The sequence below is a fragment of the Dendrobates tinctorius genome, unplaced genomic scaffold (genome assembly GCF_039654945.1).
Source record: "Dendrobates tinctorius isolate UK_male_01 unplaced genomic scaffold, ASM3965494v1 ptg000029l, whole genome shotgun sequence".
NCBI lineage: Eukaryota > Metazoa > Chordata > Amphibia > Anura > Dendrobatidae > Dendrobates > Dendrobates tinctorius.
In genome coordinates this window covers 20341625-20354651 of record NW_027361697.1, presented here as the reverse complement: position 1 = coordinate 20354651, position 13027 = coordinate 20341625, and positions in this window count along the sequence as shown.

Here is a 13027-nt window from a genome sequence, read left to right as displayed (position 1 = left end):
GCCCCTACAGGCCTTCATTGGACGGTGGTGGCAAGATATAGAGATACAAGCTGGTAAATACCTCGGACATAGTGTAATCAGTGAGGATTATTTAGATCCTGCATATTAGTAGCAGTAATTGAATTGTTGCTATTGTTTTTTTATCTTCTTGTTGACATATGAATTTCTCTGATATTTGTCAAACTTCTTAAAAGTGGGTAGAAATCCATTGTGCTCCAGGGTTTATATTGTGTATAGTCCTCATCTTGCTGTTTGTCTTTTTGTGTTTAAGAATTTTATGTAACATCATTATGGGACTTTATCCCATAGATATATATTTTAAGATCTTGTCCTCATTGTAAGGCAGGATTGTTATTGACCATTTCATCTGATGGCTGGAAAGTTATTAAGACTGTACCGAGAAGGTATCCCTGGAATGAGACTGGATATGGTCCTTTCTCATCAGGTACCCAGAGATAACAGTCTTCAGATCAAATGTGCAATGTGTCCTTATTGGTAACTTATAGGCCTAACTCTTATATATTATAACAAATAGAGAGTGAAAATTGTATATCGCTGTCAATGTCTTTTTAGTCTTGACAAACAAGGAGTAGGCACCACCCAGAGCACACAGTCCTGAGGTGGGGAGATAGGCTGTTAACATGAGATGTGTTGTGGAATGTGGTTGTGGTTTTGAGATAAGGGATAACTAGAAGACCCTGAATGTGTCTTTTGACAGATGGGTTGCATTTGATGATGAACTTAGTTTCATAAAATGTGAAAATTTGGTGCAAGAAATGTGTAATGAGAGGAAATATTTAATTTGGCTAAAGTAGAAATACATTTATAAAACACTGTATTTCCAGAAGTAACTCTCCTTGTGGGAAGCCATGAGGTCACTTTTCTTGTTGATTCAGGAGCCACTAGAACCTTAGTACATCCAGAAGAGATACTGACTATTGGGCTGTCTGCTGCCTGCATAATAGTAAAAGGAGCAAGTGGTAAGACACAGAGAGCCATTGTCTACGCCTGTGGAGACACCAGGTCCTCGGCACAGGTAAAAGTGTAATTAATTATAAAAATGATAATATCAACTGTGTGGGAGGGATATGATGCAAGCCCTGAGCCTGGGAATAATTCCTACTGCTGCCTGACTATAGGTGAAATCCATGGCTGAGACAATGGTGCTCCAGAGGTATGGAGAATCTAGATATTATTACAGTCTAGATCTAATAACTGCAGGACCATCCTTTATTACTGAGTCCTTCATCAAGGAAGCAATAGATAAAGGTATACAAATGTAGATGTTCACACACCTGAAGAACTACACAGCACCATGTACTACAGGTATTTCAGGGGTCCTGATGTAAAATATGAGAATTTTCATGCTCTAGATTGTTCTTTGCACACCATATACTGGTATTATAAAGGGAACTGTGCCGTCAGGTGTAAACTGTCAGAACAAATTAAATTGTTGTTTTTGCTTTTTAGAGGCCCCGTGCCACATGTTTCCCTCTCCAGATGTAAAGGTAGAACATGGAAATTACTTGGTGATTTTGTTGAAGAGTGTAAGGAAAGTAACAATGGGAGGATTTGGGTGATGGCTCATTTTACAATGCCAGACTGCAGGTATGGTCACAAGCAGGGCTGTGGAGTCGGAGTCTGAGTCGTGGAGTCGGAGTCGGTGCTCATTTTGGTGGAGTCGGAGTCGGAGTTGGAGTCGGTATAAAATGGACCGACTCCGACTCCTAAAATATATAATAAATTGGGTACAGTAATTCAATGCAGGATGTGCTGAATATTTTTTCATAGGAGTTTGGGAAAGTTATGAAATGTCCTATAAATGGCTGTTATATTCCTGATCTAAGGCTACATTCACACACAGCGTTTTTCCTGTGCTTTTTGAGGATACGTTTTTCAGCTGCAAAAGCTGATCATCTTTTTAAAAAACTGCATCACCTGAAAGGTTTTTGAGCTCATAGATAATGTTTTCAATAGCAAAAGCAGATTAGAAATCTGCTCTATCTATATATCCATTTATCCATATATGTCTATCCATATCGTATCTGTACCAAAAAGAATGAAAACCGGGTAGTACACCAATATATATTCTGTTCTATCTAAATATCTTGATTATTGGATCATAAAAATGATTAAATGTCTGAGGTTCACATTGTACTACAATAAATTTTTCACTTAAATATAAGCAATATGTGTGGGAGTCGGAGCCGGAGTCGTGGAGTCGGAGTTGGAGTCGGAGTCGGTGTAAGGGAAATTGAGGAGTCGGAGTCGGAGTCGCAGGTTTGGTATAAGGGGAGCAGGTATACATTCACCAGGATCCCACAAGGGTACGGTGAATCACCTACTATTGTTTCCAGGTAAAATCAGCTAACCTAGCTCCATGTGAGTCACCAGAAGGCAGCCAGATGCTCTTATATGTGGATGACATGCTATTGGTACTTAAAAAAAGAGAAAAAAAAAATTGGTAACAAAGGGGGTTATAGGGTTATGACCTATATGTATAAACTGCCCATTGACCTCCTAAGATATGTCACAGTATTGAGCCATGGCATAAGCTATGTCTCAACAGGAGGGATGGTAGAGGTCATATCTTACGTATTTATGATGTATGGCTTTACTAACTATTAAAATTTTTGTTTAATCTGCATTACTTGTAAAAAATAATTCCTAAGGGAATCGGAGACCAGAGAGAGGACAATGTCCTCACCCTGAATACTTATTCCAACACATTTGTATGGATTTTATTGAACAAGTGTGAGGGAAAAAGTCCGGCCTTGTTATTATGGATGTGTTAGAGTGTTAGAGTGTTAGCGACTCCTGGAGTGGACCCTCTGGGTCGCGGCACCAACCCTCCCAGGGCGAGCTAGCCTAGTGAGGACCACCCCCTATAAAGGGAGTGTCAGGAGCAAGCCCCAGGGGATACGATACCACGACTGCTGGCACCAGGCGGCCGGCTCACAGGAGATACGAGACTGTGTGACTGGAGGGTGCAGGATTCTAGGGAACACAGGAGAGTACACGGGAGTGCGCTGAATACAGGGTAGTGCTAGATGGGTACACGTGGGCACATAAGACGTGTAGCAAGTAACAGAACACAGGAATAGAGTGAATGCCAGGAGGCACGGCTGAGCAAGAAACAAGGGACAGGATACGAGAGGATGTGCCAGGAGGCACAACTGAGCATGAAGCAACAAGGGTTCAGAGCAAGTGCTAGGAGCACCACAGAATAGCAGACAGAGCAGAGGACCTGAGAACAGCGCACAGCCAGGCTGGGACACAGCTGACCCAGCCAGGAAGCACAACAATAATCAGGCACCTCCCCTAGGGGGAGGTCATCTGATATAGCACATGACTACTACTGGTTCCGGGTCAGGACCTAGCCAGAAATCACATGACCACTAGTGGTTCCGGGTCAGGGCCTCCAATACCATAGAGAGGACCGAGCCCTATACAGCACTGACAGGAGCGCGCAAGCGCAAACGTGACATGGAGGAGGAGACCCAGGGACGAGAGCTGCACGTGCGCACCCGACGGGGACCCCTGAGGGACCGCCGTACCGGAGGGAGTGATGTCGGAGCTAAAGCCCCGCCTCCTGGTGAGCGCAGCATAACAGGATGCTTTCAGCAGGTGGATTGAAGCTGTCCACCCTGATGCATTAATGGTACCGAAGGCCCTTCTAAAGGAAATCATACCCAGATTTGGGGTTCCAGAAAATATATAGTAAACTAAGTAATGTTATTATTACCTAAAACATTGTCAATTGAGTTGGGAAACCGCTGTGCCTGTCATCCTCAGTCAACCGGACTGGTGGAGAGACACAGTGGGATCTTGAAAAATAGGTTGACAAAGACCATGCAGGAAACAGGAAAAATTGGTTGCACTGTCTCCTATTGGTTGTACTAAATATGTATGTCACACGGACATCGGTAGTGCTGACAGCCTTTGAAGTCATATATGGGAGATCTTTTCGTTACCTCAGCTAAAATCCTTTAGAAGGATAGATGAGGAAATTGATTGTACATTAGCAGAATATATGGCTAAGATATTAACTCACAAAGAAGTTTCTACTCGTAGTTTTGTTCCAGGAAACCCACTAACAAAACCTGAGATCGTGAAACCTGCAGACTGGGTCCTTGTGAAGGTGATAAAGAAGAAACACCAGCACCATCCTAAGTGGGAAGGTCCTTACCAAGTCCTGTAGACTTCTCCGACTGTGGTCAAGATTGCTGAGCGCAGCTCCTGGACCCATCGCTCACACTGTAAACTTGTCAGACAGGTAGGGACAGAGTAGGATCTGACTTGCTTGTCAAAGTCCAGCTACAAAGGGAGGTTTTCCACAAGGGAAAGCTTGTCTCAAACTGGTGAAGTCTCCCATTCATCCCCCTACCCGGACAAGACGGTCAGATCTAGGATGTGTACATCAGGGTTAGTCACATGTATATTCTTCGTGACCATGGTGATGGGAGATTGGAGAGTAATAGACCCAGCAGGAGAGGAAAGTCCAGGGTGGTAGAATGGTATCAGATTTAGGACTTTAAATCTTACTTTTGAAATCGGGCAGGAGGCTGCCATGTTACTGGATTTCTGTCTGTTGTATAAATGATACAGAGACAGGGAACAAGCTGTGAAACTAGCAGAGTCTGATAAGTATGTTTGTTTTATGAGCTCTAATAGCAGAGGGGACGTATGTGTGTGACTGGCGTAAAGCAGCATGGACAATTGTAGTCCGAGGCTATAGGTATAAGCCTTATGGCTACATAGATTTAAAGCCTGATTCTCCATTAGGAAAGAGGAGATCCCCTTACACAAATAAGAATAATTGTAATCAGCTACTGAAAACTGTAAAGAAACCCTAAGATGAGGGATCAAAGGTTATAGGAGTTGATATATCAGGAGCAGACCAAATAGGACATTTCTACATAGAAGTTCAGAATAATAGCATACATAGATCCAAGGAAGGTATGTCAGAAATTAACCCTAACAGAGTCTATAGGGTTCATAGTTGGATTGTCTAACCTAACTTATGAAGATAAACTAGCTCTAGAGAGAGGCTATGGGGAGAAGAATGAATGGATAGAATGGCTTAACTACATTGCAAAAAGCTTAAGAAATTAAGTTATATAGTAAAACTTATGTCTGCTCAGAAAATGAATGGAAAATGTAAAATGTTATCATTTTTATATCCTCCACTTGAGAAACCGGATATCCCACCACCGGTGATGGCTAATCCTGGTAACTATACTTGTTTTAGTCTTCCAGGGCATGGGCACGACTTCGGAGAGCTCCAAGGCGACTCTTGTAGAGAATGGATCATTGTCTCTCACAGGGCCGAGTACTCAGCCATATGGTCAGACCACACTACCCTGAGAGCGGATGTATGGTGGTTATGCGGTGATAAAAGCATAAGAGCCAGACTACCACATGGTTCCTGAGGGGATTGTGCGGTGGTCCAGCCAATCATGCCGTTCCACCTGTTGTCAACAGGGATATGGCCAAAGGTACGTAGTGGAAGAGACAAAAGCGTGAAACTCCGCAAGGATCCTTTGATTCTAGTATCTACAGAGATGACATTGGAGTTCCCAGGGGAGTGTCCAACGAGTACAAGGCTAGGAACCAGGTAGCAGCCTGGTGGGAATCCATAATTTGGTGGGTGATTATAAAAATGAATGTAGATTGGATAAACTACTTATACTATAACCAGCAGAGATTTGTTAATTATACCTGAGATGCAGTTAAAGGGATAGCTGAGTAATTAGGACCAACTCCTCTCATGGCTTGGTAGAATAGGATGGCATTAGACAAGTTCTTAGCAGAAAAGGGAGGTGTATATAAAATGTTTGGAGGATTTTTGTTGCACCCTTTATCCCTGATACAGATCCTGATGGGAGTATCTCCAAAGCTCTTGATGGACTGACTGCCCTGTCTAATGAATTAGCTGAGAACTCTGGATATGACGACATATTCCTGGACTGAAGGATGGTTTGGGAAATGGTCCGGAGTATTCACTTCTGCGTTGACATCTCTTACCATCGTGGCCGGAGTGCTGATCGTTTGTGGATGCTGTGCTATTCTATGCATTAGAGGACTTGTTCAAAGACTGATTGACTCTGCCATAACAAAAACTATGTATCAAGGAATGGAGACCTTGGAATCCAACGAAAGAATGAACATTACTTAATGATAAATGTACTGAACATATTACGTTCCCCTAGATTATATGAAGATCTTGTGTGAAATCTGACAAAAAGAAATCTGTCCCCAATGTGTACAGATAGATGATTTTATTACAAGATGAGGGAATGTTATAATAATTGTAATAAAGTCCTTTCTTTTGTGTGCATGGGTGTATGTGTGTATATATATATATGTGTGTGTATATATATACACCCATGCGTGTATGTATGTATGAGTGTGTGTATATGTATATATATGTATGTATATATGTATCTATGCACATGACTGCATATATGCCATTTATTGTTGCTTAAGACTTTGAAACTGTTTTCAGCTGATGTAATACATGGGTGTTACTTTTGGGTGTTACTTTTTGTGAACGTTAGCTGCTTTCCTTGTCTTGCGTGACTTCTATGGTAACTGTAGATAAGGATTTCTAACAAGCTCAGCATATTGTATGTACTCTTTTTTGCAAACGCAATATGTTTCTACACCCTTTCGACTTTGCCATTTAAACTCTTAAGAATATGTATTGAGTTAGACAGAGGACGGCCCACACCTGGTGTGGCTGTCATTCTCTCTCCATGCCGGCATGTCCAATAAAGAAGCATCTTACTTATTCAGGTATGGACGATTTCTAATTGGAAGACTGAAACTCCCTTGACATATATATATGTTTGTCTCAATGACTTGTGTGTTTATATATATATATGTATTCTATGTGTCTATATCTATTATTTTGTTTCTGTTAGAAACCCTGTCATAGGGCTCCATTATATGTCCATTTTGCAAGGCGGCGAGAAAATCTCGCCATACGGATTACATACGGATGCTGACATGCGCAAAATACGCGACCACACCTTGCTTACGGATGACATACGGAGCACTATTTAGGGGTCATTCATCCGTATTACACCTGTAAACTACGGACCGTATTTTGTGTCGGTTAGTGTGACCCCGGCCGTACTGTGATATCCCAGCTGTCTGACATACAGAACCAGGCCAGAAAGCCAGAAAGGGGCGGCATGCACTGGCTTGCCATTCAAGCAGAGCCAGTAAACTTTCAGGGCACCAATGACCCTATTATCCTCACTCCTGTGCTTAACCACTGTGCCCGCCCCTGATTGACGTTACCATTACAACGTCCTTGAGGCTGGCCACCAAAGCCGAGCCTGTTCACCACCATGAGGTTTTACATCCTCTATTAGTTAAAATGAGTCCAATTTAACTTGTCTGCAACTTTCACCTGACTCCTAATCCGCCACCAGAGAGGCCATTTGACACCTTAAATGGACTCGACCCCCATCAACCATGCCTAATAAAGCCATCAACCATTTCTACATGCTATGGAAAGACTGTGCACACAAGTAATAAAAAATAAAATTAATCTGTCGGAGCTCTGGAATTTTATCAATGCCATGCTACCAAGTTATGATCGATAATACGGTAACTACAGCAAAATAACAGTTGCTAAACATCCTGCAATGAGGATCCCATAATGGGGAATGGGGAAAGTAAACCATAATTAAGGTCGTAGCTACAATCTGAATACCTGTATAATGACATCTGTCATGTCTCAAAAAACTATTATACTGCATGCATTGTAGCCAGCTCTAATAATTCACAGATTTTAGTGCTAGAAACCACCATTATTTACAGTAGCTGTGCAGTAAAATTTCTTAAACCCACTTACTATCACTACCCGAAAAGTGATGAACATATCAATAGAAAGAATTTATAAATAGGGAGTAATTAAAAAAAATGTACACCACGCCCCTAGCCACACCCATTTTTAAACCACACCCATTTATACACACCTTTTCCTCACTCCTCTGTCCACCCCAAACTCCTGTATCCCCTCTGCACTCCTCTGTCCACCCCAGACTTCTGTGTCCCCTCTGTACTCCTCTGTCCACCCCAAACTCCTGTGTCTACCCTAGACTCCTCTGTTCTCCTCTGTCCATCCCAGACTTCTGTGTCCCCTCTGTACTCCTCTGTCCACCCCAAACTCCTGTGTCTACCCTAGACTCCTCTGTTCTCCTCTGTCCACCCCAGACTCCTCTGTTCTCCTCTGTCCACCCCAGACTTCTGTGTCCCCTCTGTACTCCTCTGTCCACCCCAGACTCTTCTGTCCCCTTTGTACCCCATCTGTCCACCCAAGACTCCTGTGTCCCCTCTGTAATCCTCTGTCCACCCCAAACTCCTCTGCTCTCCTGTCCACCCCAGACTCCTGTGTCCCCTCTGTACTCCTCTGTCCATCCCAAACTCCTCTGTTCTCCTCTGTCCACCCCAGACTCCTGTGTTCCCTTCTGTACTCCTCTGTCTACCCCAGACTCCTCTGTTCTCCTCTGTCCACTTCAGACTCCTCTGTCCCCTCTAGTCCTCTCTGGACTCCTTTCTCTCCCTCAGACTCCTCAGTCCCCTCTGTTCCTTCTGTCCCCTCCGGACTTCTCTCTCTCCCCCAGACCTCTCTGTCCTCCCAGACTCAGCGTGTTCTGTGTACCTGAGCGCCTGACCGCATCCTCACAGCACCACACGCTCCCTGGGCACTTGCTGCAGGACGGGGCGCATCTCCTTGGTGATATACGGTAGCTGTAGTTCCGGGTTCTTGGTTCCTGGGGCTGGGCTGTAGGTGAGCTCTGTGCTCCCTGTGGATGTGATGCGGCGATCCCCGAACTGTGTGTGGCCTCTGCTGTATTTTGCAGTCATACGCCGCGATCGCGGGATAGAAAGCTTCCCGGCCGCGACGGCGGGATAAGGACCAGAAATCGGGTATGTTCCGCGGGATTCAGGAGGGTTGGGACCTATGAGTAACATGGTTACACTGGATCTGCACACCCAGCCTCACAGTATGTAAGAGATGAGGTCACATACAGATCATCAGACTCCATAACTGGGAAGGGGGGATAATCCACACACAGCAGGGTCAGTATACAGTGCACTGACATGAAGTGCAGCCTCTCATCATACATATACCATCCCCCGATTGCTCTCTAATACATGTGACTGCCTAGCTCCACCATAGTAATGGCAGACACTGTATGTGTCCCTGCTCTGTCCTATCATACATAAACCCAGAACTCAAGAAGACTCTGTATAATACAGCAGTAATGTGGTATATCAGACATGTCTGCAGGGAGGACACACAAAAGCTGCCTCTGCAATAAGTGAGGGAACATGGCAGCTACATGAATTTCTGAGGTATAGTAAACTCGATCTCAGATATGATCTAGGAGCTGATACTGTACACACTACACAATGTCTGAGGTGAATGCAGAGTAGTATATCAAACATGTCTGCAGGGAGGTCACACAGAAGTTTTCACAGTCTGTGAGGAAAATGTAGCAATGCACATGAGAGACACGGCAGCTACATGAATTGCTGAGGTAATATTGATCCCATACATAATGTAGGAGCTGATACTACACTAGTGCATGATGTGTGAGGTGAATGTGCTCCTATCATCTGTCATGTGAGGTGATAACCCCAGTATTATACTCCCTGAAACTGCAGACATGCTTCCTCCTGTTCATCCTGTGTAAAGGTACTGTCACACTTAGTGATGCACCAGTGATCCCGACCAGTGATATGACGCGGTCAGGATCGCTGGTGCATCGCTAAGTGGTCGCTAGTGAGCTGCCACACAGGCAGATCTCACCAGCGACATTGCAGGGGACGGGGGTCACTACTTACCTGTCACACTAGGCGATCCTGCGTCCTCCCGCCTGGCGCCGCAGGAAGCTGACAACGAGAAACAGTACAGGACGTTCTCGCACAATCAGCGATAACCTGCGGGGGAGCGGTCGTAGGTATGAGACACAGCGATGTCGCTAGCAATATCACTATAACGTCACAAGTTATAGCGATATCGCTTAGTGTGACAGTACCTTAAGAAAGAGGGAGAGACACAGATTTCCTGCTCTATATAATCCCACCCTCCTCACAGTAACCCCCCAGGCACAGACATACTGGGCTTCTTACTCTGAAAGCAACATCCCTCGTGCTTAAAATCTACACCACTATACCAAAAAGCTGCAGGAGTAAAGGTCCACCCATCCCCAAGTCATGTCCTCCTCCGCCTATGGCTCCAGTGGTTTCTTGCTGCGGATTGTAACCCGCACGGAAAAATCCACAGCATGTGCACTGCGTTTTTTTTTTTATTTCCATAGGAAATAAGGTACTGTACAACGCAGCAGAATCCGCAGCGTGTGCACACACCCTTAGTCCAAACCCTGCAGAAAACAGAAGAGCTTTACAGATTTATTCCTGGTAAAAAAACGCAGCATGCTCATTAATTTTGTGGATTTTCCCCGTTTTAGGCCTCTTCCATGCGGTTTTAAACCGCTGCGGAAAAAAAACGCATCAAAAACGCATCAAAACCGCAAGCGGAAAAATAGGTGCGGTTTCTGGGAAGGGATTCAGGTTTTTGAGCAGAAAATTTCTGCAACGTGTGCACTTAGCCTAAGGCCTCTTTCACACATCCGGTTTTTGTAATCCGGCACGATGCGGCAAAATTTTTAATAACCGGATCCAGCACCGGATCCGGTTTTGTCCCATAAGCTTTCATGGGCGCCGCATCGTGCCGGATGGTTATGCGTCGTGTCCGGTTGTTGCCGGACACGGCATAAATTAGCCGTCCGGCATCTGCAAAAAACGTTCCCTGCAACGTTTTTTGTCAGCGCCGGACCGGCTTTTTCCACAGCGCATGCCCGGACTCTGTGAATGTTAACCCCACAAGTGCCCGGCGAGAGAGAGAGAGATCTCTCTCTGTCACCCGGACACTTGTGAGAGATCTCTCTCGCCGGGCACTTGTGGGGTTAACACTCACAGTGTCTGGGTGAGAGAGAGAGATCTCTCTGTGGGGTTAACCCCACAAGTGCCCGGCCAGAGAGAGATTCTCTTGCCTGGACACTAAGTGTTAACCCCCCATGTCTCTCTCTCCACCCCCCTCCCCTCTCCTCTCCTCTCCTCTCCTCCCCTCCCCTCCCCTCCCTTTCAGCAGCTGTCTCATTGGCTGCCTCTGTCCACCTCGTCCTGCGGCTCCTTTAATAATGTCCGAGCCGTATCGTCTCGCCGCACACACATCCAGTGTCACGGCTGCCGGCTGGATCCGGCGGCCCGGCTTTTCGCCGCACGCCGCCGGACCCCACACACCGGATGTGTGAAAGTAGCCTAACAGGCAGTACCCTTATGATACAAAACAAAAGCCAAAAAAAAGCGCCTACATTATATGCTTAGTTTTTTTTTTTTTTTTTTAAACCTGTCCGGAATGTTTTATTACACTTGCAGAGAATTATATGTGATAGGAACTGAAGGAGTTAAATTGAGTTCTGTCTATGTTGCATTCTCTTGTTTAAAACCTTATCTGTTCTTCGAGGAGATGTCTCAGACATCTCCCTTGTGAACCAAGGTCAAATACCTCTGCTTTTTCACCTAAATGACTTTCTTTGTCGAAAACAAGTTGTAAAATCATTTGTACTGCGCATGTCTGTAAAATGTTTAAATTCTTTACTATAAAAGACGGAAGGCTAACTGATAAGCCAGAGGCGTCTTGGAGGCATCCCGAGTGGTATTATACAGCCGTGTCTGTGTTATCCTTCTCGACGGAGCAATTGATTAGAGACATATGGTGCTTCACACCTAAGAACATCGGTCCTTCAGATGAAAGAGTAATCTGAGGGATCCCGACAGTTTCCTGGCGCCCGAAACAGGGACCTGATATAGGCACCTCTCCAAGACTACCCGATCTACAGACCACTCCAGTTACTGATGAAATTGTGAACAGCAGACCTAAACACCTGGCCAGGTAAGAGATCAATTTTTCTCTTCTCTGCTCTTCATAATCTATCATTATAACTAAGGTCCATATAAAGGGGAATCTAGTAGAGGAGGGGGCCGTAAAATCAGGTCCATATAAGAACTCTGAGGAAATCGGGTGTGACACGCATATGTAATTTCTGCTCGAATGAGAGGCTGTTGCAGATTCTGCCTGTGCACAGCTATTTTTAGAAGAAGAACTGATGCAAATCATAACGGGTATGGTGATTGGACATTTGCAGGGACAACCCCAGACACAAACATAAAAAAGTTTCACCACTTCAAGAAGGGAGAACAGTGGTGGGTATTGTTAGCATTGAATACACATGTCCCATTGAGTGACACGCTGAGAGGTCTGACATTACGGAAGATAAGGCTGGGTGAACAGTTCATACTGCGCAGCCCGGACGGACAAGTTTTTCACAATAGACGATTCCGCACTAGGAATAGAGGAGGTTGTTGAGTGACTGCCTTGATTTGAAGGACTGTGGAAAGTAGAAAAATAAGCTGCACAGTAGGTATTCGTTCAAAGAGTGGTGATATTGCCTAACTGGGTCATGTGACTGCGTCCTTCCGGGGAGGTCACCGCCTAAGCTTAAATCAACACCCTTTTCGAATAAACCTTGTGACAGATAAGAGTGTGACCGAATGAGCACAGGACCGTGAAATGAGCCTGTGACAGGATATGACTGAAGAACCCCAGTAGATGGGACACTTTATTTACAATCCTGCGTGTTGTGGGAGTATTTCTGTTCGGATGCTACATAGCCTATAAGTACACGAAACACGTAGTACACCGAGGAACAGACACTCCATTTAGCCTGTTAGCACCTTAGGAAGAAGGTAACGAGGTATAGTAGAGCCTAGTCTTGAGCTTACCCAATACACCACCTAAGGCAGGGGACTAACAGGAAGACAACAAGAGAAACAGGATAAGAATAAAAGATAAAATGGGGAACAGTCAGGGAAAGACACCTGAAGAAGGAAATCGGTTATGTGATATAATTGAGGATAGATATGGAAGTAGTGCAGCAAA